General features: G+C 52.0%; 1 protein-coding gene across 1 annotated transcript in view; it reads right to left on the bottom strand.

Annotated features, from left to right (window-relative positions):
- Nucleotides 1-27,070, bottom strand: part of tmc5 (transmembrane channel like 5) — a 365,838-nt gene that overhangs the window by 243,371 nt on the left and 95,397 nt on the right. The window lies entirely within an intron of this gene.

The following is a 27,070-nucleotide window of genomic DNA, read 5'->3' as shown; positions in this document are numbered from 1 at the left end:
TAACAGTTACATGAAGAAAAGAAGCCATATTCTAAATAATTACAGAGCAAGGATGATGGCAAGACTATAATTTCATCTCGATGCTCAAATCCCATTCTTAAACATTGTGGTTTACAATGTCACCTGAACTTTTCTATTAGGTTACAACCTTGTAATGATTTTCTATAATCTTTTATAATACGCATCATTCTTAAAAAGGGAACGTTTTACCTTTTTTATGCCTTGACAGCACAAAGGACTTGTGTGCATGAGAGACAAGAAGCTTGATTTTTACGTCAACAATAACTGAGAGTGCTGCTATAGCTGACCATAAAATATTGCTTCACCAACCAGTAGAGGTCAGATAGCGCCATCAGATTTCAACATTCATGTATCTCAGAATACTGGTGAAAGGCAGCCACTGCTATGGCACAGGGAAGGAAAGAGTTGGTGGTGCTACTTGCTATGGTTTGTGCTTTTTAAACAACATTTCTCTTTCAACGTTTGAATGTCTACATTTTAGGTTGTGTAGCCTAGGGTTAACAATTACTTTGTTTTGCACTAACATCATGACCCTGAATTCACAAAGATTTCTCTACATCTCCAGCTAATTAAAATGTGGAATATCACACTCGGGACCAGATTGGCTAAAATTACTACAGTAACTATTCATACTGCATATATATTTACATACAGCCGTTTAAGAATATGTAACACTATAAGCACAAGGCAATATTATTATACACAGTAGAGAGTTCATTAAAATGTCTGATATGACCATTATCCTTTCATAGCAAACAGTCTTTTGTAGTCTAATGACACACAGACCAATAAGCCCTACAGCAGAATGTGTTTTGGTTCTAGAAGGTCTCACCTTGTGAGAATATATGTAATATAGGCTTTTGGTCTGAAACCTTTCCTTCTGACCAGCTCAGAATGAGAAAGGCACTGAAGATCTGTTGTCATTGTCCCACTTTAGGGACAGTTTTCCCTTTAAAGATGGAATTGCCCATCAAATTTGATTAAATTAAAAATTAAAAATTAAAATGGTATTTTGACCCACGACAATAGCAAAGACTCTTGGGGGGGGCGGATTTTTCGGGGGGTCAGCGAGTGCATTTGGTGGCAGGTTGGCTGGGAAAAAAATTTTTTGACAGTGGGTAGGGAACCTGCTGTCAACCTGCCTCCACATTAGTCTCCCAGATGTCAGATCTTTCATCGCTGAACAGACCTAACACCAAGCGGCGGGGGAGGCAATTTAGATTATTAAGAGCTTGTTAACAGGCACTTAAAAACTATTTTAAGCTCACCTTTAGATTTTAAGAGTTTGCCAACGGCTTTCCCCCTGCTCGGGGATCACATCAGGTAATCGGGGATCACGTCAGGGTGTTGTGTCAGCATGGGATGATTTCTTAAATTGACAGCTGCAAATGGTCTATCAAAGCTCCCAATTCATAGCTGTTCACTTTCCAAGGTTAGATGCTGTTGCTTACTGCATTTTCATGACAGATTGAGCTTTATGCAGCTAGCAAGTGTTTGGAGCAAACTCTCTATCGAGTGTCACCTCATTGGAACAACCTCACTCACCATTAACAGATCGCTTCTGTCATCTCAGCCTCAGCTGCCAGCTATTCCATCAGCATCAGCGTCCTTGAAAATATCTCACCTTGGTCCTCAGAATCCTAACATGATCAGCCCCAACACCAGCAGACCCAGGCACACCAGCAGCACCAACGACACCAACCTTCTCCGCAATCAGCTGGTGCTGCACAGGACATCAGCACCTGACCACATTGTTGCCAAGGATGTCAGATTTACTTCACTTGATGCTGTACACCCTGGCTACCACATGATACGCCAGGTTGGCACCACCCCACACCAAAACCATAAAGCATCCCTACAATGCCCAAGCCATTCCTTTCACACTCATCGCCATTGCGGGGCAGGGGGGGCGGGTACCGTTATGTCTCACCATTCACTGCAGCTCACTAAGCCACTTCCAAAGGTGCACACAAATCTGTCCAAGAACAGAAAGTGTTGAAAATAAAGATTTCAATGTTTGATACCACATTAACAGAAACTTTACAAGAACATTGGCTAAAACACACAAGTGCCTACCCTTGTGTGTTGTTAGTTGGTATGATTGGACGAGGATGAGGGTGAGTGTGAGGGGTGGCTAGTGAGATGGGGAAGTGATAATGTAGATAGAGAGGGATGGGTGGAGGTGCAAGGTAAGCTGGTGTAAGGATGTGCAGGAGTAGGGTAGGGAAGGCAGAGTGATGAGGATGTGATGGGTGACAGAGGATGAGGTTGAGTGTGGCTTTGCAGTAACGTTTCGTGATCTACTGAGATCATTGAAAAGTTTGCGCCATTTCGGCCTGGTCCTCCTGACAACATCCCTGCTTGTGCCCTCCTGTGTAACCAGGCTGCATTGGTCTCCTGGGGAGGCCTCTTCCGCCTATGGGAAGGGAAGAGGATTTCCCTGCACTCTGTGATTCCCTCCATTAGCATATAGATGGAGTAATGGGAGAGTCTGGGTGCATCCCTGCACCGCTGTGCAGTGCTTGTCAGTGTTTGCAGCACCTCAATGCTGTAAAATACTGATAGCAGAACTGTCAAAATCAATTTGCGCATGGTCCCTTTAAGGAAACCGGCTGATGACGCATCATCAAGTGATGTCATCAGACCCGCTTCCTTCAATTGGCCGGTAAACGCGCTGGGTGGGCTTAACAAGCCCAATCATCCTAAGATCTCTCTACAGAGCGGGCTGGAGCCAACAGCGGGGTTGCACCCCGCCACCGACCCCGGCCGCACCGGAGCTGCCTTGGTAGGCAAAATCGCGGCCTTAATATTTCTTTAAGGTTAAGGTGTCAGACTTGGTTCAGTGGTAGCACTCCTGCCTCTGAGTCAGAAGGTTGTGGGTTCACTCCAGAAGCTTGAGCACATAATCTAGGCTGAAACTTCAGTGCAGTACTGAGAGAATGCTGTGCTGTGCATAAATTGGCTGGTGCATTTCCCTACATCACAACAGTGACTACACTTCAAAAGTACTTTATTATTGTATATAAAGGGGGAGAAATTAATTATAGCCCTGTTTGGGGTGCTAAAACTTCAAAAGTTGAAAAATTAGCACCAGGCACTAATGATGATAGGCTCCCGCGAAATTCAGTTGTAGCGCTCCAAGAGGCAAGTGGAGCGCTAAATCAAGTGCTAACCACTTCTCTTAGGGCGCTAAGTCGGAGAGCGGGGCAGTACCGGCAGAGCGCGAAACAATTTGCAGTGCATTCCAGACGGCACTCTTCAATCACAGAAGCTGCTTCCCTTGCTTAAAGGGAAAGGACAATACTGCACCAGAAGCTATTTGTCAGCACTGCAGTCTTGCAAGGCGAGTGCCAATACAGCCCCAAACACTGTCACCAAATGGAGGGCTTGGACATCCTGCAACAGTGAAAGAGTGAAAACTTTTCGCAGGCACCAGACTGGTGCAAATAATAACGGTTCAGTGATCTGAAAAGCATTCCCTTTAATTACCGCTCCCAAAGCAACCATCCGACTTCAGAACGCCTCCTTTTGCTGACGTTGTCAGCACAAGCCGAAAGTCAATTTCACATCCGGGGCAGTAACGGGGCACTGCGCATTGGATGACATCATGATCTACTGGGCGCTAGAGACCAAGGCGGTAAGTGTTAGTGCCAGCGCAAAACCGCCAGGGAAGTTCGCGGGCATCGCTGAATTCACCACGCACGATCGGTAACCCCTTAGCGCCCCGTTACCACCCCTCCGCAGGTGCCAACGGGAGGTGCAAAGCAGCCAAATTTCTAGCCCAGAGAGTTTTGGGATGTCCTGCAGTCATGAAAGGTGCTATATAAATGCAAGCTTTCTTACCTTCTTTCATTATAATACAGTATTATAAGAGACTGCAGCCAGTCTAAGTAAGTACTCATAATATAGTGGTCCTTTTAAAAATACAATGGGGTAATTTACAGTAGATTTATTGGGCCCCACCGGCCTAGAAATTACACTGTTAGAGAATAGATATGAATTTATATGAATGCTTAATGTATTCATCCGAAATTCCTTTTTGTGCTATTTCAACAGAGGAATTTAAAATAAACAGATTAACACCTCTGCTCAAATAGCAGACAGAGTAATTTCAGATGAGCATGTTTGCACTAATAATCCCACAATGTAATGTCAAAGCCTCAGTCTTTTTAACATATATTCCTAATTCATTGAGAGACTGAAGATGGATAAACACCTAATTTATTTACACTGATAAAGTACGGACTGCAGACTGTAAATTTGACTACTTTGAAGTATTGATTGAAAATAATTGCTAAGATGTCAATAGTAATCACATCTCAACAATTTACATTATAATGACCAATTTGGAAATAAAGGAAATTTTAAAAATAGTTGACGATCTACTATTATTGGCCAGGATTTTGCGATGTAAATAATGGCGAGGCTCTCAGCGCTCACCATTATTTAAGTGTAAATCGGGAAGCAACTTCTGGCGACTGCACATGCGCAGTTAAAGGTAGAAATCAGAAAGTTGATGCCAGAGTTGCCCTGCTCCTCCAGAAGCTGTGCTATAACAGCATTTCGCTAAGAGACTCGGCATTGAAACACATGGAGCACGTGAAGTTGCGGTAATTACCCACTAGATACCCACTAAACTCACCAGAAAAAGTTAAAGCTTGTCCATTCTAGTGTAAATAAATTTTTAACAGCGTGATATGTCTTATTTACTGCCAAACAACCTCTCTGGCACTGAAAATTAACTTCTACAAGTGTGGAGTCTCACTCCTTCAGATTTTAATTATTGTTGGAGATTTTTTTAAAAATTAAATACACTTTTTAAAACTTTTTCTTTCTGTCTCTTTTACCTCTCTCGCTTAATCTTATCTTTCTTTCCCTCTCTTTATTTCGCTTTCTGTACATGATTTGCCATTGAATTAAATATTCGACCTTACTGGTTCAGACTCTGTGAAGCTCAGTAAGAATTCTTCAATCAGAGCCCCTGTAGAGGGTGCTGCACCAAAATGGATTTCTAATCATAGCAAGTTCTAGTGCAAAAGCCCATTGAAAGACTATGGTCAAGCATAAGTGTAATGAACAGCTGGTGCCGCTCATTTGCTGCTGACTGCAAAATCTGGGCCATTATTAGATGGCCAAAACTCTGCAACCTGCTTCCTATCTCACACTAAGTCCTGCTCACCTATCCTTACCGAACTTACACTGTTGCAATGTAAGAAACAGGGCGACCAATTAGCATACAGACATTTACGTTATGGCGCTACAAACATTTGCTTTAAATTAATTGGATAAGTAGAATAACAAATGAGAACAAGAAAGAAATGATTAAGATGACAAAGGGATGTACTGTGAGCACATTATTTGGAAGTCAGAAGGAAAGTTGTTGGGTTTGTTTCTGTCTGGAAAAGTTAATGGGAAAAGTTAATGGTAATAGATCAAGTGGTAGCACTCTCACCTCTGAGTCAGAAGGTCATGGGTTCAAACCCCACTCCAGTTGGTGAGCACATAGTTCATGTTGAGACTTCTCTGCAGTACTAAGGGACTGCTGTGCTGTCATAGATGTTGTCTTTCAGGTGAGACGGAACCTGTCTGCTCTCACAGGGGATGTAAAAGATCCAATGGCACTATTTGAAGAAGAGCAGGAGAGTTCTCCTGGTGTCTTGGCCAAATCTGATCCATCAACCAACATCACTAGAACAGATTGTTTGGTTTTTTCTCTCATTACTGTGCCTGGGACCTTGCTGTGCACATACTGGCCACCATGCTTCATAACATTACATAACAACAGTGACTACACTTCAAAATACTTAATTGGCTGTGAAGTGCTGTCACAGCCTAAGGTTCTGAAAGACACTGTATAAAGGCAAGTTCTTCTGCTTAAGAAACAGGAAATTAAGAACTTGGCTGGATGTTATGATAGAATGGACTCAAGTAACATTTGGGGCTGATACTATCCAGCTGTCCAGAAGTTGGATAAAATGGAATGCACGCAACCTGGAGTGAGAAAGTGATGGTGTGAGGAGTATGAAATAGAGAGAAAATACATTGATTACTTTGACCACAGGGTAATGCTACTAGATGTTGGCCTTATCTTTGCTGGCATTCAAAAGCCACCCCCATCCCTTGGTTTCCCTTCTTCCCCGCCCTTGGTTTTGTTAAGTATGTGTATTGTATTGAACAATTAACACAAAGACTTAAATGTATAACTCAAACAGGTCTTTACTGGTTGGAGGTAGGGACTGCACGTAGGTCTTTACTTCATGCCCACAGGCGGGAACTGAGGGGAGATCAGTACCCACAGTACTATTTATACCCCTATGGCCAGGAGTGGTACTGCGTATCACTACGCCCTACAAGTAGTGCAGTCCTGTCCATAGGTTCAAAGTAGCACACATATTACATACACAACATTCCTCCCTTCTTAGCTTTACAGTCATCTCCCCATTTAACATAACGTAATAACATATATACATATATAACTTCAGGTTTACATAACAGAATAACATAGATACATAGATAACTTCATGTCAAAACAGATCACAGATTCAGTCTCTGCGGAAAACAGTTCACAGATTCAATCTCTGTTGTAGTCGGTTCACGTTGCTGGAGTGACTCATTCAATAGTCCTTCCATGGATTTAACAGTTTGAACTTCCGAACTGAATTGGCTCCGTTCGGAGGGACCACGTGTGTGATCTGGTAGAGGTAATAATGGTTCAGATGGGTCATCTTCTGTTTCGACTTTTCCTTTTCTGCTTCTTGGAGACTCTCTGGGCTCCACTGTCAGCTGCCAGCTGCATGCGCTGTTCCTCCTTCTCTTCCTCCTTTTTCCGTAGTAGAGCCACCTTCTCCCGATGTTCCGTAGACTTTCGGTGCTCCTCCAAGATTTCTGTATGGTGGGAGTCGAAGTTACAAGTTGGGCAGGACAGGACATAGTAATATTCGGTGTCGTCCTGATCTAGGCCAGCGAGAGGGTCTTCTATTTCCTCCATACCCAGCTGGGCGTTAGCCAGCTTTTGTTCCAAGTCCAGACATCTTTCCTGAAGAGACTTCTTCATGCGTACCTCTTCATCCAACTTTTTCTGGGCTTTCAGCAAGTCGTTTACTAATGACCTCATTTGAGATTTTACTACTTCAACTTCTTTTGGCGATTGATTGATCGGACTATTCAATCCCTCTACCGGAGCAGCTGTTTCAGCGGTCTGTTGTTCTACGTTGACGTGAGTCAGCGTACTTTTGGCATCCAAGGGCTGCTCTGTTGCAGTCATCTCAGTCTGTGTTGCCACCTCAGCTCTTCCAATAACCTTTGAGAGCTCCGAACCCCTTTCGTTTGAATATTGAAGTTCGTGTTCAAGTTTTTCCCATTTCAGAGTCCTGTCCTTCAGCATATGCAGGAGTTGGCTGACCGTTAACTCCTCTGACATCAGACGTTTTGTGTGCTCCTGCTCCATTTGCTCCAGCAGCTGCTTCTGTTGTCTTTCCAGATGTTGCCACTCTATATCAAAGAACTCTTTCGTCGCATTCATCTCTTGCTCAAAACGGCGAATCATTTGTTCTAATTGCTGTTGCAGTTTGAAATGAAGTTGAGTTCGAGCCCGGTGTCCCTCAGAAATGTGCATGTCAGTAGACTGGACAGACTCAGAATTCTCTATCTCAGTGGAATTCTGTGCTGAAACTTTGGCCTAGAAATTCAGTGCCCTTAGCACCGATTTTGCGGCGCTAGAGGGCCTAGCGCTGCAATTGGCGCCGGTTCCTAAATTGCCTGGCGCCCTTCCGCGGCGGTAGACCGGTAGCGCTGCGCCGGCACCGATGACGTCATCGGTGTGTGCAGCGTCCCGGTTGCCGTGGTAACCCGGCCCCAAGCCGAAATTCAGTTGCGGCCGCCTCGCCAGTGGCAGCCGCAACTAAGACTCCGGCAAACGAGTGTTGCCGGAGTCTGCGCCGGTGCTTTAAGGAGGCGCGGCGGCCGGCCGCTTTCCCGCCGGCCGCCTGCCCGCAGCTCCCTCCCCGGACTTCTCCCCCCACCCCCCCCCCGGAACAGATGCAAGCCCGGCACTTGTCCGAGGTGCCGGGCTCATTTTTGATGAGATTTGCGCGGGCCGCGGCCGGGTGCAGGCAGCTCCTCCTTAACGGAAGGAGGAGGCCTGCACTTCCCGAGCCTGCCGCACCGCAGCGGGCGCCGCAGCGCCGGAATAGCGCCACAATGCGGCGCGTTGCGCCAGTTTTCAGGCGCTAAAACCCTTCAGTAGCGCCGGCAGCCGTTTGGGCGCGGCGCTACTGAATTTTTGGCGCGCGCAAAGGGCTTTAGCGCCGGCGCTAACTTCCGGCGCTAAAGCCCTGGCGTAGCGCAAACTCAATTTCTAGGCCTTTGTCTTTTGCACATGGGTTGGTCTTACCATCATCAGTTCCAGAGTCTGGGTTGATTATGTTCACCGAGTTCTCACTCGTTATTGTTTGTAGGAAATGCCAGTCGATATTCATTTTCCTAATCCACTCCCGTCCTAGTAGTGGAGGACCTCCTTCAGATAGCACATATAAGTCCATTATTTGACTTTCTTCGCCCTTGTGGACCACTGTGACCTCAATTTTCCCGATGGGGTACACTCTTTGCCCCGTGTATGTTTTCAATATGAGCTCCGTATCCTGTAGGGGAATATGTTGGAATAACCTTCCATAATCTTTCTTATTTATGACCGTCAATGCCGATCCAGTGTCCAATTCCAGTTTTACTTGGACTCCTTCTATCTGAAGAGTGACCCAAATTGTCTGGAGGTCTGCACCCTTACCAACGTTGAGTACCCTTAAGCTAGCCAGTTCAATACTGCTTAAGCCAGCCAGTTCATTGCTGCTAGCGTCTGAATCGGACTCCTGTTCGGCCACCTTGTGTACTTTTGCGTATTTTCCTTGCGGTGACTTCTTGTTGCTGGTCTTCTTCCCTGACCTGCATACTCTAGCTATGTGTCCAAGCCTACCACAAGTTCTACATTCTTGGTTTTTAAACCAACACTGGTTCTGATCATGCGTTGTCTTTCCACAACGATAACATTTGCCAGAACTCACACCCAATTTGTGTGCACTGAGCTCCGGTGACCGTAGCTGCATTACTGCCGTGCCTCTCGCTGTGGCTTTGTGTGCTGCTGCCATAGTGACCGCCTTCTCAAGCGTCAGCTCATTCTCCTCGAGCAGTCGCTTTTGTGTATCCTGTTTAAATAAACCACACACAAATTTGTCTCGTAGTGCATCTGTCAGTCCCGTTCCAAACTGGCAATATTTCGCTAATTTACGCAATTCCAGCAAATATTCAGCATTGCTTTCATGCTGTAGCTGCCTTCTGTCATAAAATTTAAATCGTTCCGCTAGCATCAGCGGCGTGGGGTTTAGATGATCTTTCAGGACAGTAACAATCTCATCGAACGTCTTATCCGCCAGTTCATCTGGTGATAACAGGTGTTTCAATTGCCCGTATGTCTTCGCACCCATTAAATTTAATAATGTTAGAGCTTTATCTTGGTCACGAATTTTATTGGCCTTACAATAATTTTTTACTCTTTCAACATATATGGCCCAATCTTCGAGGTCACTATCAAAGGTGCTAATATTCCCGTGTTTAGGCATTGTAGATTTGCAATTTCTCAGATTTTCTTTTCTTTACTTGTTATCAAAGATGGCGGCTTCCCGCTCTTGCCGTCGTCCTCCGCCCACAAAATGGCAGTTTTCCCGCGCTTGGCGGTCTTCACCCGTCCCCCGACGCCGTCTCCCTTCAGCCTCCGAGTGCGGCCCTTATCTTCGCCGCGATCGCCCGAGTGCGGCCCTTATCAGCGGATGCGATCGCTGGATCGCGAAGTGGCTCCCGACCGAAGCGGCTCTCGGCCCTTATCTTCTGTGTGATCAATAGCCAGCGCTGTGCACCGCGGCTCTCGCACCTTGAGCTTCTGCAGCCGCCGCGCCTTTCAGTCCGAGTGCGGCCCTTATCTTTGGTCCCGATCGCTGGCCCGCGCTGCGCCTCGCGCTTGAAGGCGGCCCGGCCTTATCTCCGATCGCGATCGATGGCCCTTATCTGCTCCGACTTCCCCTGCCCTGTCTTTGCAGCCAACGCTGCACGGCTTACCCCACCACCTAGGTTGAACAAGGAAACTGCAGAAAGACTTCTGTCAGTCACTGGAAGCTGTCAGGATGGCTGCTGCACTCCAGTGCTCAGTCGCTGATGGAGGCTTCAGAGTCCTAAGCCTGTCGCTTCTAGTGGGGTGGTGAGGTTTGAAACCTCTCTTCAACTGCCGCAGGGTAAGAACCTGACTCGTCGCCAGTGTTAAGTATGTGTATTGTATTGAACAATTAACACAAAGACTTAAACGTATAACTCAAACAGGTCTTTACTGGTTGGAGGTAGGGACTGCACGTAGGTCTTTACTTCATGCCCACAGGCGGGAACTGAGGGGAGATCAGTACCCACAGTACTATTTATACCCCTATGGCCAGGAGTGGTACTGCGTATCACTACGCCCTACAAGTAGTGCAGTCCTGTCCATAGGTTCAAAATAGCACACATATTACATACACAACAGGTTTCCTCTCTGAGAATCCCTTCCCCGCCCTCGGTTTCCCCTCTTCCCCGCCCTCGGTTTCCCCCACTTCCCCGCCCTCGGTTTCCCCTCTTCCCCGCCCTCGGTTTCCTCTCTTCCCCGCCCTCGGTTTCCTCTATTCCCCGCCCTCGGTTTCCTCTCTTCCCCGCCCTCGGTTTCCTCTCTTCCCCGCCCTTGGTTTCCCCTCTTCTCCGCCTTCAGTTTCCCCCCTTCCACGCCCTCGGTTTCCCCTGCTTCCCCGCCCTCGGTTTCCTCTCTTCCCCACCCTCGGTTTCCCCTCTTCCCCACCCTCGGTTTCCCCGCTTCCCCGCCCTCGGTTTCCTCTCTTCCCGCCCTCGGTTTCCCCCGCTTCCCCGCCCTCGGGTTCCCCTTTTCCCCGCCCTCGGTTTCCCCACTTCCCCGCCCTCGGTTTCCCCTCTTCCCGCCCTCGGTTTCCCCGCTTCCCCACCCTCGGTTTCCCCGCTTCCCTGCCCTCGGTTTCCCCTCTTCCCGGCCTCGGTTTCCCCTCTTCCCTGCCCTCGGTTTCCCCTCTTCCCGCCCTCGGTTTCCCCGCTTCCCCACCCTCGGTTTCCCCACTTCCCCGCCCTCGGTTTCCCCTCTTCCCGCCCTCGGTTTCCCCGCTTCCCCACCCTCGGTTTCCCCGCTTCCCTGCCCTCGGTTTCCCCTCTTCCCGGCCTCGGTTTCCCCTCTTCCCGCCCTCGGTTTCCCCTCTTCCCTGCCCTCGGTTTCCCCTCTTCCCGCCCTCGGTTTCCCCGCTTCCCCACCCTCGGTTTCCCCGCTTCCCCGCCCTTGGTTTCCCCTCTTCCCGCCCTCGGTTTCCCCTCTTCCTGGCCTCGGTTTCCCCGCTTCCCCGCCCTCGGTTTCCTCTCTTCCTGCCCTCGGTTTCCCCCGCTTCCCCGCCCTCGGGTTCCCCTTTTCCCCGCCCTCGGTTTCCCCTCTTCCCGCCCTCGGTTTCCCCACTTCCCCGCCCTCGGTTTCCCCGCTTCCCGCCCTCGGTTTCCCCGCTTCCCCACCCTCGGTTTCCCCACTTCCCCGCCCTCGGTTTCCCCTCTTCCCTGCCCTCGGTTTCCCCTCTTCCCGCCCTCGGTTTCCCCGCTTCCCCACCCTCGGTTTCCCCACTTCCCCGCCCTCGGTTTCCCCTCTTCCCGCCCTCGGTTTCCCCGCTTCCCCACCCTCGGTTTCCCCGCTTCCCCGCCCTCGGTTTCCCCTCTTCCCGCCCTCGGTTTCCCCACTTCCCCGCCCTTGGTTTCCCCTCTTCCCGCCCTCGGTTTCCCCTCTTCCCGGCCTCGGTTTCCCCTCTTGCCTGCCCTCGGTTTCCTCTCTTCCCAACCCTCGGTTTCCTCTCTTCACGCCCTTGGTTTCCCCTCTTCCCGCCCTCGGTTTCCCCTCTTCCCGCCCTTGGTTTCCCCTCTTCCCCATCCTCGGCTTCCCCTCTTCCCGCCCTCGGTTTCCCCCGCCCTCGGTTTCCCCTCTTTCCCGCCCTCGGTTTCCTCTCTTCATGCCCTTGGTTACCCCTCTTCCCCATCCTCGGTTTCCCCTCTTCCCACCCTCGGTTTCCCCCGCCCTTGGTTTCCCCTTTTCCCCGCCCTCGGTTTCCCATCTTTCCCGCCCTCGGTTTCCTCTCTTCCCGGCCTCAGTTTGCCCTCTTCCCCGCCCTCAGTTTCCCCTCTTCCCGCCCTCGGTTTCTCCTCTTCCCCGCCCTCGGTTTCCCCTCTTCCCCGCCCTCGGTTTCCCCTTTTCCCCTCCCTCGGTTTCCCCTCTTCTCGCCCTTGGTTTCCCCTCTTCCCGCCCTCGGTTTCCCCTCTTCCCCGCCCTCGGTTTCTTCTCTTCCCGCCCTCGGTTTCCCCTCTTCCCCGCTCTCGGTTTCCCCTCTTCCCCACCCTCGGTTTCCCCTCTTCCTCGCCCTCGGTTTTCCCTCTTACCCGCCTTTGGTTTCCCCTCTTTCCCGCCTTCAGTTTCCCCTCTTTCCCGCCTTCGGTTTCCCTTCTTCCCCGCCTTCGGTTTCCCCTCTTCCCCACCCTCGGTTTCCCCTCTCCCCGTCCTCAGTTTCCCCTCTTCCCCGCCCTCGGTTTCCCCTCTTCCCCGCCCTCGGTTTCCCCGCTTCCCTGCCCTCGGTTTCCCCTCTTCCCCGCCCTCGGTTTCCCCGCTTACCCGCCCTCGGTTTCCCCTCTTCCCGGCCTCGGTTTCCCCTCTTGCCTGCCCTCGGTTTCCTCTCTTCCCGCCCTCGGTTTCCTCTCTTCACACCCTCGGTTTCCCCTCTTCCCCATCCTCGGTTTCCCCTCTTCCCGCCCTTGGTTTTGTTTTGATTTCTTTGTGGGTTCAATAACGACTCATTTATTGAAAGAGAATGAGTTTTAATCTAAAGTCTATTCAACTCTTTTTAACAGCCTTTACAGAACACACTATGTTGTGATGCATCTAGAATGAAACTGAAAGTAAAACTCTCTGCCTTGCTTCTCTCGGTCACATGACCTCTGCTGGTCAGGCATAAGTAATCAATACCTGCAATCATGCTATTAAGGCATCATAATCGAACAGGCAAATAACATCACTATTTGCTGATATCATTACATCTCCCTTTCTTAAAACAAAAGTATTTTACTTTTAACTAACAACATGTTTTCTTTGTATTAATCTGCATTTTAACTGTAACACTTAATGAACTTACATTATCATTATCATGATCAAGGTTTTTTAACCTTGCTTTGTGTGTTCACATGAACTATGTCAATACACTAGAACTTGAAGAAAGAATAAGATAACATTACTTCCTTCTATAACAATAGTCCTTAAATTTGCTCAATGAGTCTCTCAGGAGGCTTCACGTGTCTTGAGGATTTTCTGATTGATTGTCCTTGAATCTGAGTTGTTGCCTCAGATGATTGGTTCTCAGCTGTGTGATCAGGTTGTTCAACAGTATCAGTCTCTTGACCTGCTGTGGCTGGTCCCATGAGAAGATCTCGACGATTTCTTCTCAGAACAGCACCCTCATCTGTCTGAATGGTGTATGATCTTGGTTGAACTTCACTCAGGACAGTTCCCTTCTGAGTCCATGTGTTTGTTTTGTCTTTGAACCTTACTTGGTCATCAGTGTGGAGTTCAGGTAGGTTTTGTGTTCCTCTGTCATAATAGTACTTTTGCTTTTCTTTCTGTTGTTCTTTGAACTTCCTCTCGGAAGTTTCCCCTCTTCCCCGCCCTCGGTTTCCCCCGCTTCCCCGCCCTCGGTTTCCTCTCTTCCCCACCCTCGGTTTCCCCTCTTCCCCGCCCTCGGTTTCCCCTCTTCCCGCCCTTGGTTTCCCCTCTTCCCGCCCTCGGTTTCCCCTCTTCCCCGCCCTCGGTTTCCCCTCTTCCCCGCCCTCGGTTTCCTCTCTTCCCCGCCCTCAGTTTCCCCTCTTCCCCGCCCTCGGTTTCCCTGCTTCCCTGCCCTCGGTTTCCCCTCTTCCCCGCCCTCGGTTTCCCCGCTTACCCGCCCTCGGTTTCTTCTCTTCCCGCCCTCGGTTTCCCCTCTTCCCCGCTCTCGGTTTCCCCTCTTCCCCGCTCTCGGTTTCCCCTCTTCCCCGCTCTCGGTTTCCCCTCTTCCCCGCCCTCGGTTTCCCCTCTTCCCCGCCCTCGGTTTTCCCTCTTCCCGCCCTCGGTTTCCCCGCTTCCCCGCCCTCGGTTTCCCCGCTTCCCTGCCCTCGGTTTCCCCTCTTCCCTGCCCTCGGTTTCCCCTCTTGCCTGCCCTTGGTTTCCTCTCTTCCCGCCCTCGGTTTCCCCGCTTCCCTGCCCTCGGTTTCCCCTCTTCCCTGCCCTCGGTTTCCCCTCTTGCCTGCCCTTGGTTTCCCCTCTTCCCCGCCCTCGGTTTCCCCCGCTTCCCTGCCCTCGGTTTCCCCTCTTCCCTGCCCTCGGTTTCCCCTCTTCCCTGCCCTCGGTTTCCCCTCTTGCCTGCCCTTGGTTTCCTCTCTTCCCGCCCTCGGTTTCCTCTCTTCACGCCCTCGGTTTCCCCTCTTCCCCATCCTCGGTTTCCCCTCTTCCCGCCCTTGGTTTCCCCCGCCCTCGGTTTCCCCTCTTTCCCGCCCTCGGTTTCCCCTCTTTCCCGCCCTGGGTTTCCTCTCTTCCCCGCCCTCGGTTTCCTCTCTTCCAGCCCTTGGTTTCCCCTCTTCTCCGCCCTCGGTTTCCCCCCTTCCCCGCCCTCGGTTTCCTCTCTTCCCCGCCCTCGGTTTCCCCACTTCCCCGCCCTCGGTTTCCCCTCTTCCCGCCCTCGGTTTCCCCGCTTCCCGGCCCTCGGTTTCCCCGCTTCCCCGCCCTTGGTTTCCCCTCTTCCCGGCCTCTGTTTCCCCTCTTGCCTGCCCTCGGTTTCCTCTCTTCCCACCCTCGGTTTCCTCTCTTCACGCCCTCGGTTTCCCCCGCCCTCGGTTTCCCCTCTTTCCCGCCCTCGGTTTCCTCTCTTCACGCCCTTGGTTACCCCTCTTCCCCATCCTCGGTTTCCCCTCTTCCCGCCCTCGGTTTCCCCCGCCCTCGGTTTCCTCTCTTCCCCGCCCTCGGTTTCCCATCTTTCCCGCCTTCGGTTTCCCCTTTTCCCCGCCCTCGGTTTCCCCTCTTCCCCGCCCTCAGTTTCCCCTCTTCCCGCCCTCGGTTTCCCCTCTTCCCCGCCCTCGGTTTCCCCTCTTCCCCGCCCTCGGTTTCCCATCTTTCCCGCCCTCGGTTTCCTCTCTTCCTGCCCTCGGTTTCCCCTCTTCCCCGCCCTCGGTTTCCCCTTTTCCCCGCCCTCGGTTTCCCCTCTTCCCGCCCTCGGTTTCCCCTCTTCCCCGCCCTCGGTTTCTTCTCTTCCCGCCCTCGGTTTCCCCTCTTCCCCGCTCTCGGTTTCCCCTCTTCCCCGCCCTCGGTTCCCCCTCTTCCCCGCCCTCGGTTTCCCTTCTTCCCCGCCTTCAGTTTCCCCTCTTCCCCACCCTCGGTTTCCCCTCTTCCCCGCCCTCGGTTTCTTCTCTTCCCGCCTTCGGTTTCCCCTCTTCCCCGCCTTCAGTTTCCCCTCTTTCCTGCCTTCGGTTTCCCTTCTTCCCCGCCTTCAGTTTCCCCTCTTCCCCACCCTCGGTTTCCCCTCTTCCCGCCCTTGGTTTCCCCTCTTCCCGGCCCTCGGTTTCCCCTCTTCCCCGCCCTTGGTTTCCTCTCTTCACGCCCTTGGTTACCCCTCTTCCCCATCCTCGGTTTCCCCTCTTGCCTGCCCTCGGTTTCCCCTCTTTCCCGCCCTCGGTTTCCTCTCTTCACGCCCTTGGTTACCCCTCTTCCCCATCCTCGGTTTCCCCTCTTCCCGCCCTCGGTTTCCCCCGCCCTCGGTTTCCCATCTTTCCCGCCCTCGGTTTCCTCTCTTCCTGCCCTCGGTTTCCCCTCTTCCCCGCCCTCAGTTTCCCCTCTTCCCGCCCTCGGTTTCTCCTCTTCCCCGCCCTCGGTTTCCCCTCTTCCCCGCCCTCGGTTTCCCCTTTTCCCCGCCCTCGGTTTCCCCTCTTCCCCGCCCTCGGTTTCCCCTTTTCCTCGCCCTCGGTTTCTTCTCTTCCCGCCCTCGGTTTCCCCTCTTCCCCGCTCTCGGTTTCCCCTCTTCCCCACCCTCGGTTCCCCCTCTTCCCCGCCCTCGGTTTTCCCTCTTACCCGCCTTCGGTTTCCCCTCTTCCCCGCCTTCAGTTTCCCCTCTTTCCTGCCTTCGGTTTCCCTTCTTCCCCGCCTTCAGTTTCCCCTCTTCCCCACCCTCGGTTTCCCCTCTTCCCCACCCTCGGTTTCCCCTCTTCCCGTCCTCGGTTTCCCCTCTTCCCCGCCCTCGGTTTCCCCTCTTCCCCGCCCTCGGTTTCCCCGCTTACCCGCCCTCGGTTTCCCCTCTTCCCGGCCTCGGTTTCCCCTCTTGCCTGCCCTCGGTTTCCTCTCTTCCCCACCCTCGGTTTCCCCTCTTCTCGCCCTTGGTTTCCCCTCTTGCCTGCCCTCGGTTTCCTCTCTTCCCCACCCTCGGTTTCCCCTCTTCCCGGCCTCGGTTTCCCCTCTTGCCTGCCCTCGGTTTCCTCTCTTACCCGCCCTCGGTTTCCCCTCTTCTCGCCCTTGGTTTCCCCTCTTGCCTGCCCTCGGTTTCCTCTCTTCCCCACCCTCGGTTTCCCCTCTTCCCGTCCTCGGTTTCCCCTCTTCCCTGCCCTCGGTTTCCCCTCTTCCCCGCCCTCGGTTTCCCCTCTTCCTCGCCTTCGGTTTCCCCGCTTCCCTGCCCTCGGTTTCCCCTCTTCCCCGCCCTCGGTTTCCCCTCTTCCCCGCCTTCGGTTTCCCCGCTTCCCTGCCCTCGGTTTCCCCTCTTCCCCGCCCTCGGTTTCCCCTCTTCCCGCCCTCGGTTTCCCCTCTTCCCGGCCTCGGTTTCCCCTCTTGCCTGCCCTCGGTTTCCTCTCTTCCCGCCCTCGGTTTCCTCTCTTCACGCCCTCGGTTTCCCCTCTTCCCCATCCTCGGTTTCCCCTCTTCCCGCCCTTGGTTTTGTTTTGATTTCTTTGTGGGTTCAATAACGACTCATTTATTGAAAGAGAATGAGTTTTAATCTAAAGTCTATTCAACTCTTTTTAACAGCCTTTACAGAACACACTATGTTGTGATGCATCTAGAGTGAAACTGAAAGTAAAACTCTCTGCCTTGCTTCTCTCGGTCACATGACCTCTGCTGGTCAGGCATAAGTAATCAATACCTGCAATCATGCTATTAAGGCATCATAATCGAACAGGCAAATAACATCACTATTTGCTGATATCATTACATCTCCCTTTCTTAAAACAAAAGTATTTTACTTTTAACTAACAACATGTTTTCTTTGTATTAATCTGCATTTTAACTGCAACACTTAATGAACTTACATTATCATTATCATGATCAAGGTTTTTTAACCTTGCTTTGTGTGTTCACATGAAATATGTCAATACACTAGAACTTGAAGAAAGAATAAGATAACATTACTTCCTTCTATAACAATAGTCCTTAAATTTGCTCAATGAGTCTCTCAGGTGGCTTCACGTGTCTTGAGGATTTTCTGATTGATTGTCCTTGAATCTGAGTTGTTGCCTCAGATGATTGGTTCTCAGCTGTGTGATCAGGTTGTTCAACAGTATCAGTCTCTTGACCTGCTGCGGCTGGTCCCATGAGAAGATCTCGATGATTTCTTCTCAGAACACCACCCTCATCTGTCTGAATGGTGTATGATCTTGGTTGAACTTCACTCAGGACAGTTCCCTTCTGAGTCCATGTGTTTGTTTTGTCTTTGAACCTTACTTGGTCACCAGTGTGGAGTTCAGGTAGGTTTTGTGTTCCTCTGTCATAATAGTACTTTTGCTTTTCTTTCTGTTGTTCTTTGAACTTCCTCTCGGAAGTTTCCCCTCTTCCCCGCCCTCAGCTTCCCCTCTTCCCCGCCCTCGGTTTCCCCTCTTCCCCACCCTTGGTTTCCCCTCTTCTCCGCCCTCGGTTTCCCCCCTTCCCCGCCCTCGGTTTCCCCGCTTCCCCACCCTCGGTTTCCTCTCTTCCCCACCCTCGGTTTCCCCTCTTCCCCGCCCTTGGGTTCCCCTCTTCCCGCCCTCGGTTTCCCCGCTTCCCCACCCTCGGTTTCCCCGCTTCCCCGCCCTCGGTTTCCCTGCTTCCCTGCCCTCGGTTTCCCCTCTTCCCCGCCCTCGGTTTCCCCGCTTACCCGCCGTCGGTTTCCCCGCTTCCCCGCCCTCGGTTTCCCTGCTTCCCTGCCCTCGGTTTCCCCTCTTCCCCGCCCTCGGTTTCCCCGCTTACCCGCCCTCGGTTTCCCCTCTTTCCCGCCCTCGGTTTCCTCTCTTCACGCCCTCGGTTTCCCCTCTTCCCCATCCTCGATTTCCCCTCTTCCCGCCCTCGGTTTCCCCCGCCCTTGGTTTCCCTTCTTTCCCGCCCTCGGTTTCCCCTCTTCCCCGCCCTCGGTTTCCCATCTTTCCCACCCTCGGTTTCCTCTCTTCCCGCCCTCGGTTTCCCCTCTTCCCCGCCCTCAGTTTCCCCTCTTCCCGCCCTCGGTTTCCTCTCTTCCCCGCCTTCGGTTTCCCCTCTTCCCCGCCCTCGGTTTCCCATCTTTCCCTCCCTCGGTTTGCTCTCTTCCCGCCCTCGGTTTCCCCTCCTCCCCGCTCTCAGTTTCCCCTCTTCCCCGCCCTCGGTTTTCCCTCTCACCCGCCTTCGGTTTCCCCTCTTTCCTGCCTTCGGTTTCCCTTCTTCCCCGCCTTCGGTTTCCCCTCTTCCCGTCCTCGGTTTCCCCTCTTCCCCACCCTCGGTTTCCCCTCTTCCTCACCTTCGGTTTCCCCGCTTCCCCGCCCTCGGTTTCCCCGCTTCCCTGCCCTCGGTTTCCCCTCTTCCCCGCCCTCGGTTTCCCCGCTTACCCGCCCTCGGTTTCCCCTCTTGCCTGCCCTCGGTTTCCTCTCTTCCCGCCCTCGGTTTCCCCTCTTCCTGCCCTCGGTTTCCCCTCTTTCCCGCCCTCGGTTTCCCCTCTTTCCCGCCCTCGGTTTCGTCTCTCCACGCCCTCGGTTTCCCCTTTTCCCCATCCTCGGTTTCCCCTCTTCTCGCCCTCGGTTTCCCCTCTTCTCCGCCCTCGGTTTCCACTCTTCCCCGCCCTCGGTTTCCCCTCTTCCCCGCCCTCGGTTTCCCTGCTTCCCCACCCTCAGTTTCCTCTCTTCCCGCCCTCAGTTTCCCCTGCTTCCACGCCCTCGGTTTCCCCTCTTCCCCGCCCTTGGTTTCCCCTGCTTCCCCGCCCTCGGTTTCCCCTCTTCCCCGCCCTCGGTTTCCTCTCTTCCCCGCCCTCGGTTTCCCCGCTTCCCCGCTCTCGGTTTCCTCTCTTCCCCGCCCTCGGTTTCCCCTCTTCCCCGCCCTCAGTTTCCTCTCTTCCCGCCCTCGGTTTCCCCGCTTCCCCGCCCTCAGTTTCCCCGCTTCCCCGCCCTCAGTTTCCCCTCTTTCCCGCCTTCGGTTTCCCCTCTTCCCCGCCCTCGGTTTCCCATCTTTCCCGCCCTCGGTTTCCTCTCTTCCCGCCCTCGGTTTCCCCTCTTCCCCGCCCTCAGTTTCCCCTCTTCCCACCCTCGGTTTCTCCTCTTCCCTGCCCTCGGTTTCCCCTCTTCCCCGCCCTCGGTTTCCCCTCTTCCCCGCCCTCGGTTTCCCCTATTCCCTGCCCTCGGTTTCCCCTATTCCCCGCCCTCGGTTTCCCCTCTTCCTCGCCCTCGGTTTCCTTCCCCGCCTTCAGTTTCCCCTCTTCCCCACCCTCGGTTTCCCCTCTTCCCGTCCTCCGTTTCCCCTCTTCCCCGCCCTCGGTTTCCCCTCTTCCTCGCCTTCGGTTTCCCCGCTTCCCCGCCCTCGGTTTCCCCTCTTCCTCGCCCTCGGTTTCCCCCTCTTCCCCGCCCTAGGTTTCCCCCTCTTCCCCGCCCTCGGTTTCCTCTCTTCCCGCCCTCGGTTTCCCCCTCTTCCCCGCCCTCGGTTTCCCCGCTTCCCCGCCCTCAGTTTCCCCTCTTCCCGCCCTCGGTTTCCCCTCTTGCCCGCCCTCGGTTTCCCCTCTTGCCCGCCCTCGGTTTCCTCTCTTCCCGCCCTCGGTTCCCCCTCTTACCCAGCCCTTGGTTTCCTCTCTTCCCCACCTTCGGTTTCCCCTCTTCACTGCCCTCGGTTTCCCCTCTTCCCCACCCTCAGTTTCCCCTCTTCCCGCCCTCGGTTTCTCCTCTTCCCCACCCTCGGTTTCCCCTCTTCCCCGCCCTCGGTTTCCTCTCTTCCCGCCCTCGGTTTCCCCTCTTCCCTGCCCTCAGTTTTCCCTCTTCCCCGCGCTCGGTTTCTCCTCTTCCCCGCCCGCGGTTTCCCCTCTTGCCCGCCCTCGGTTTCCTCTCTTCCCGCCCTCGGTTTCCCCTCTTGCCCGCCCTCGGTTTCCCCTCTTGCCCGCCCTCGGTTTCCTCTCTTCCCGCCCTCGGTTTCCCCTCTTCCCCGCCCTCGGTTTCCCCTCTTCCCCGCCCTCGGTTTCCCCTCTTCCCCGCCTTCGGTTTCCCCTCTTCCCCGCCTTTGGTTTCCCCTCTTCCCCGCCCTCGGTTTCCCCCTCTTCCCCGCCCTCGGTTTCCTCTCTTCCCGCCCTCAGTTTCCTCTCTTCCCCGCCTTCGGTTTCCCCTCTTCCCCGCCCTTGGTTTCCCCCTCTTTCCCGCCCTCAGTTTCCCCTCTTCCCTGCCCTCGGTTTCCCCTCTTCCCTGCTATTATGTCCATGTATAATTGAGACACGGACTGCAGGAGTTGATTATAACAAGTCTTTACTGAATGGAGACAACCTGGAAACTGAAACTACAGAAGCCTGCTAGGGCCTTTTATACGGGGTGGTCACTGCCAGTACTGCAGTCTGAGACCAATCATTCCCTTAAAGGTACATACACAACAATTCCTCCCCTTTTAGATAAACAGTACATAACATTCATTTAACAACTAAATAATAACTAATTACAATTACAATTACAGTTGCTAGATACATTGGTTGAAGTTAAGCAATTATAAGTTCAGTTTTTGAGGAGGCTTCCTGATTCTGTCTGGATAACGCCTCTTTGGGGTATCAGGTTCTCCTGGCAAGGTTGAGTCGGGATCAATGTCGTTGTTTGGTTCGTCTGCTTCCAATATCACCGATTCTGCGGTAGATGCCATTGGTACTTCGGTTTCATCACCAGGTGTATCAGATCGTGGTGTGGAGTTGACGTTTTCCAGTGACTCTAGAATCTGGTCAGCATGGCGTCTTACAATGCTCTCTCCAACGTCCACGGTATACATTAGAGGTCCTTGCCGTGTACAGATCGTTCCTGGCTGCCATTTCTCTGTGCGGTAGTCCCGGGCCAAAACTGGTTGACCTATCTTAAAACTCCTGGTCAGCCTTTCATTCATATTCTGAAACTGCCTGTTCTCCACATCTCTTCGGACGTTTGGCTTAACCAAATCCAAGTGGCATCATAGTCTTCGATTGAAGAACATCATGGCTGGAGTTTGGTTGGTAACCGCATGTGTCGCATTCCGGTAGGCAAACAAGAAGTTATCCACCTTGTGTTGTAGGGGTATATCTTCATTACACATTGCCTTGATAGCCTTCTTGAATGTTTGAACAAACCTCTCGGCCAATCCATTAGTGGCTGGATGATATGGGGCGGATGTGTAATGTTTAACACCATTGTTCTTTAAGAACCTCCGGAACTCTTCAGACACAAACTGTGGTCCATTGTCAGAGCAAATCTGTTCAGACAGCCCATTCCTGGCGAATATGGTTCGTAAGACTGTGATAGTTTTTTCTGTGGTGGTTGAGGACATTTTTATTACCTCTGGCCACTTTGAGTGTGCATCCACCGCAATTAAAAACATCGAGTCCATAAAGGGAGCAGCAAAATCAATGTGCACCCTTTGCCATGGAGATGAGGGCCACTCCCATGGATGTAGAGGGGCTTGTGGTGGGGCGTTTTGGACCTTCTGGCATCCTGTACAGCTCTTGGTCATCTCTTCGATTTCTCTATCGATTCCCGGCCACCACACAAACACTCTGGCTAAGTTCTTCATTTTTACCCCACCCAGATGACCCTCATGAAGCTCATTGAGCACTCTATCCTTCAATTTGGGTGGAATTACTACTCTGGATCCACACATCAAGGTTCCTCTGCACACTGACAGCTGTTCTCTTCTCAGCGAGAATGCTGGCAGCAGTGGTTTGCCATGTGCTGGCCATCCCTTCACCGTTAAATCATAGACCCAGGAGAGTGTCGGGTCATTTCGTGTTTCCTTTTCTATGTTTGCATTCGTCACAGGGAGACATTCGACTATAGTCGAGTGGAATAACTCCACTGGATCCACAGCCAGATCTTCTTCCACCGTCGGCAATGGTAGGCGCGACAATCCATCAGCATTCCCATGCTGTTTAGTTCCTTTGTACTCGATGTCATATTGGTGTGCCCCTAGGAAAAGGGACCACCTCTGTAGCCGTTGTGCCGTCATTATCGGTACGCCCTTCTGAGGGTTGAAAATGGAGACAAGAGGTTGATGATCAGTTAGTAGAGTAAATTTCTGACCGTGCAGGTAGTGATTGAACTTCTTCACCCCCCACACCAGGCTGAGGGCCTCTCTGTCAATCTGGGCGTAGTTATGCTCGGCTGAAGTTAACGAGCGTGACGCAAAAGCTATCGGCCTCTCTGAACCATCAAGGAATTTATGTGAAAGTACCGCCCCAATGCCGTAGGGAGACGCATCACACGCCAGTCTTATCGGTAGTGATGGGTTGTAGTGAGCCAATACTTCTCTTGAAGTGATTAGGTCCTTACTCTTCTGAAAGGCCCGCTTACATTCATCGCTCCATTTCCATGCTACTCCCGTTCGTAGTAGGGCGTTCAGTGGGTGCAGAATTGTGGACAAATTCGGCAAAAACTTATGGTAGTAATTCACCAATCTGAGGAATGACCTCAGTTGCGACACATTTTCAGGCGCTGGAGCCTTAACTACCGCTTCAATTTTGTCAGGGGACTTATGCAACCCCTCTTCATCAATCACGTGGCCACAATACGATATCTGCTTCTTAAAAAACTCGCACTTGGGGCGATTGGCTCGTAGCCCATGTTCATGTAGTCTAGTGAGCACCTGCTCTAGGTTGGCAAGGTGTTCACTGTCATCTTCACCTGTCACTAGGATGTCGTCCAAGTAACATTGAGTCCCCGGAATCCCTTGCAGGACTTGTTCCATCACTCTTTGCCATATCGCTGGAGCTGATGCTACTCCGAATACCAGTCGATTATACTGGTAAAGACCTTTGTGAGTGTTTATCGTGAGATACTTCCTAGAGGATTCTTTGACCTCCATCTGCAAATATGCTTGTGCTAGGTCAATTTTTGTGAAACGCTTCCCTCCAGATAGTGAGGCGAAGATATCTTCTATCCTTGGAAGAGGATATTGTACTGTGTGAAGGACTGGGTTCACCGTCACCTTGAAGTCCCCACAGATGCGAACCTTCCTTGGCTCCTCAGACTTATTGTTTAACGTTTTCTTCATGACAGGGATGATGGGTGTCGCCCACTCGCTCCAGTCTACCTTAGATAACATGCCTGCATTCTCCAGATTCTCCAGCTCTGCCTCGACGGCTGGGCGAATTGCATATGTTATCGGTCTTGCTTTGAAAAACTTGGGAATTGCATTCTCCTCTATTTTTATCGAGGCGGTTACGCCTTTAAGAGTGCCCAGTTCTTGTTGAAATGCCTCTTTGGCATCAGCTAAGATTGTTGACAATCGTCCAGGAGTGACGTCGTCATCCTTTTTACCAGCCACCGTCAGTGCCTGAATGGAGTGCCAGTCTAAGCTTATCTTTCTGATCCATTCACGTCCCAATAACAGTGGTCCACCATCTTGCAGAATGTAGAGATACAATTTCCTTATTTTCTTGCCGTTGTATTCGACAGGCACCCTTATTTTTCCTCTGGGGTATACTTTTTGCCCCGTATACGTCCTCAAGACAATGGATGTCTCTCTCAAGGGTATGTGTGAGAATAGCCGCTCGTAGTCTCATCGATTCATGACGGTTAGAGCTGATCCTGTATCCAATTCCATTTTGACTTGGGACCCTGCTATCGTGAGGGTGACCCAAATGGTTTGGTGGTCCTCTTTTGCGATTACGTTGTGAAGTTTGAGACAGCTTAGTCTCTTGTTCCCGGATTCACTATCGCTCATCTGGTCTTCGGAACTACTGTCCGTCATCTTTTGTACTTTCCTGTACGGTTCCTTAGTAGCCTTTTTGTTGTCGTTGGTCTTCTTCCCAGACCTGCAAACTCGTGCAATGTGTCCCATCTTTCCGCATTGCCTGCATATTTTGTCCTTGGACCAGCAGTCCTTCTGGTCATGGTTTGTTCTGCCGCAGCGATAACATTTTGCAAATCCCCGTGTCATTTCGTGGGTGCCGTATTCCTGTGGCTTTTGTTGTATTTCCGCAGCTCCCCTTGCTGCTGCTTCGTACGATACTGCCACGCTGAAAGCCTTATCTAGCGTCAGCTCTTTCTCTGAGAGTAACCTCTTCTGGGTTCCTTCACTCAGGAGTCCACAGACAAATTTGTCCCGTAAGGTATCTGCCAGTCCTGCTCCGAACTGGCAGTGCTTTGATAGCTTGCGTAGTTCCGTAAGGTAATCAGCATTGCTCTCATTTTTATGCTGATTTCTCCTGTGGAATTTAAATCTTTCTGCTATCAGCAGCGGTGTAGGATTTAGGTGTTCCTGTAGGATAGCAACAATTTCATCAAAACTCTTCGCCTTCGGTTTGGCTGGAGTAATCAGGTCCCGCAATAGGCCGTACGTTCTTGCGCCCATTAAATTTAGAAATACCGATGCCTTCTTCTCATCGGCTATTTCGTTTGCCTCGCAATATACCTCAACTCTTTCCACATACGTGGTCCAGTCTTCTATTGTATTATCGAAGGCAGTGATATCGCCAGTCTTTGGCATCTTGAAAATCTAAGATGGCGCCTCCCGCGCTTTGCCTTCTTCCCCGATTTAACAAAATGGTGCCTCCCGCGCTTTTGTCTTCTCCGCTGTTGCTAGCGCTGTTGCTGGCGTTTTATGCCTTGATGGCGACGCCCTATGGTCTTCGCGCACTTCCCCCCCCCCGCGCTGCTGCTAACGCCGCTCTCCGCGGTTTCCGTGGCAAACTGCAGCTCCTCGCGGCTTTTTGCGTGTTTAATTTTAATTTTTTTTTATTTCCCCGTCGTCGGAACAACCCTGCGGGACTCTTGCCTCCCTCTTCTCGGGTCTCTACGCTGCCCAGCTTCGTAGCACCGGCCGCGCCCAGTGTGCTCCACCCTCTCTCTCTCTCCTCTTCCTGACAATGCTGCTCGGCCCCGTTGCAAGCCACCCGCTCGAACTCTAGCCCGCCGCAGCCCAGGAAGGATCAGTGTACTACCTGCCACCAGCCCGATTAGCTGAAGCACCATCGACAGGATAACCAAGCCCCACTCTCGACAGCTTCTCCTGCAAATCTTCAACTCCACTGACTCAGAGGCGGATGCCCACGGTCGACGCCTGTTTCTACTGTTTCTTTCTTCCTTCTGGCCTCGACCTCTGATAACTTCGCTTCAGGGATGGATCCTCATGAGGTGGTGCAGATTGTAGGTAAGTTCGTATCTGCTCGTCGCCAGTATTATGTCCGTGTATAATTGAGACACGGACTGCAGGAGTTGATTATAACAAGTCTTTACTGAATGGAGACAACCTGGAAACTGAAACTACAGAAGCCTGCTAGGGCCTTTTATACAGGGGTGGTCACTGCCGGTACTGCAGTCTGAGACCAGTCATTCCCTTAAAGGTACATACACAACACCCGCCCTCAGTTTCCCCTCTTCGCCTGCTCACGGGTGGTCTCCTGGTTCTTGGAATTTGTCGCACAACAGCTGCTGGCGTGAAACCACAAGCAAAATACTCAACTACAGTGGACCCAACCTTTATAAGGCAAATGCAACAGCATTTGTAGAAGTCATGTGATCTGAATGTCACGTGATCAAGCCTCCAGGAATGCCTCCAACCAGAGCTGGCATCCCTAAGTCACAACCCCAAAAGTGCATTGTCAACGAAGTTACCAAGAAGTTGAAGCTGATGTAATGATGAATCAAAAGATAAACAAAACAGAAAGGGAGTCAAACGTTATCTAAATTGCACCTGTAGTTGAGGTCTAGTTTACAATGTCTAAAGTGCAATATAGAACAGCCAGTGCCACCTCATATAACTGCTGCCAGTATAGTCTGCTATCTTTACAACTTTAAAAAAAAATTGTGCTTCCTTATGCTCCTGTTCTCCCTCTATTGTCAGAACATATATGGGTCTGCCCACAAAGAGCTATGTGACAGAGGGTGGGAAGAAAAGGGTTTCCCTGTCTGAAATTACTGAAAGACTGGGGGCTAGATTTTCAGTTGCTTGCGCCAGCAGTTAGCGCCTTAAGAGAAGTGATTTTCGGGCGCTATGCGTGTAGCGCCCGGGCGCAGCGCAGTTTGCGCCCCACCCCAAATTAAGTTGCCCGTTAGCGCCGGCGCAAAGTTTAGCGGCCGCCCGGATGCGCGCGCAGAAAATGACGTCACATCCTCGTGCAACGCCCTTTGGCCGCCCCGAATCCAAACTTCAGTCGGACCGCCCCATTGTGCGGCTGGCGTCCAGAGCGTTTGTAAAATGGAATGCAACACACCCTGGGGAGCGCAAATTAAAGGGTACTCCTCCTGCACTATAAAAGGCAGTCTGCATGTGTTGTGTGGAAGGATCCAGTGTGTTGTTCTGAACGGTGTATTTATGTATCCGGCCTCCTCCTCCTCCTCCTCCTCCTCCTGTTTTCCCCCCCAGACTCTGCCTTTGAAAAAAATACATGCACCCTTCCCCTTTAAGAGCTCACTGGCACCAGAGTGTCTGCCGTGCGCTGCGCCCGAGCTCGGGTGTTGCGCTCTGCACCGCCGGCTTAGCGCCTAAAGATAGTAGTGGAACGCCTCTTTTAGCGCT

Source organism: Somniosus microcephalus, chromosome 11, assembly GCF_052327205.1.
Source record: "Somniosus microcephalus isolate GS21.2 chromosome 11, FLI_Smic_1.0, whole genome shotgun sequence".
Classification (NCBI taxonomy): domain Eukaryota; kingdom Metazoa; phylum Chordata; class Chondrichthyes; order Squaliformes; family Somniosidae; genus Somniosus; species Somniosus microcephalus.
Note: the sequence above shows the minus strand (reverse complement) of the source record. Positions and strands in the feature narration are given on the sequence as shown.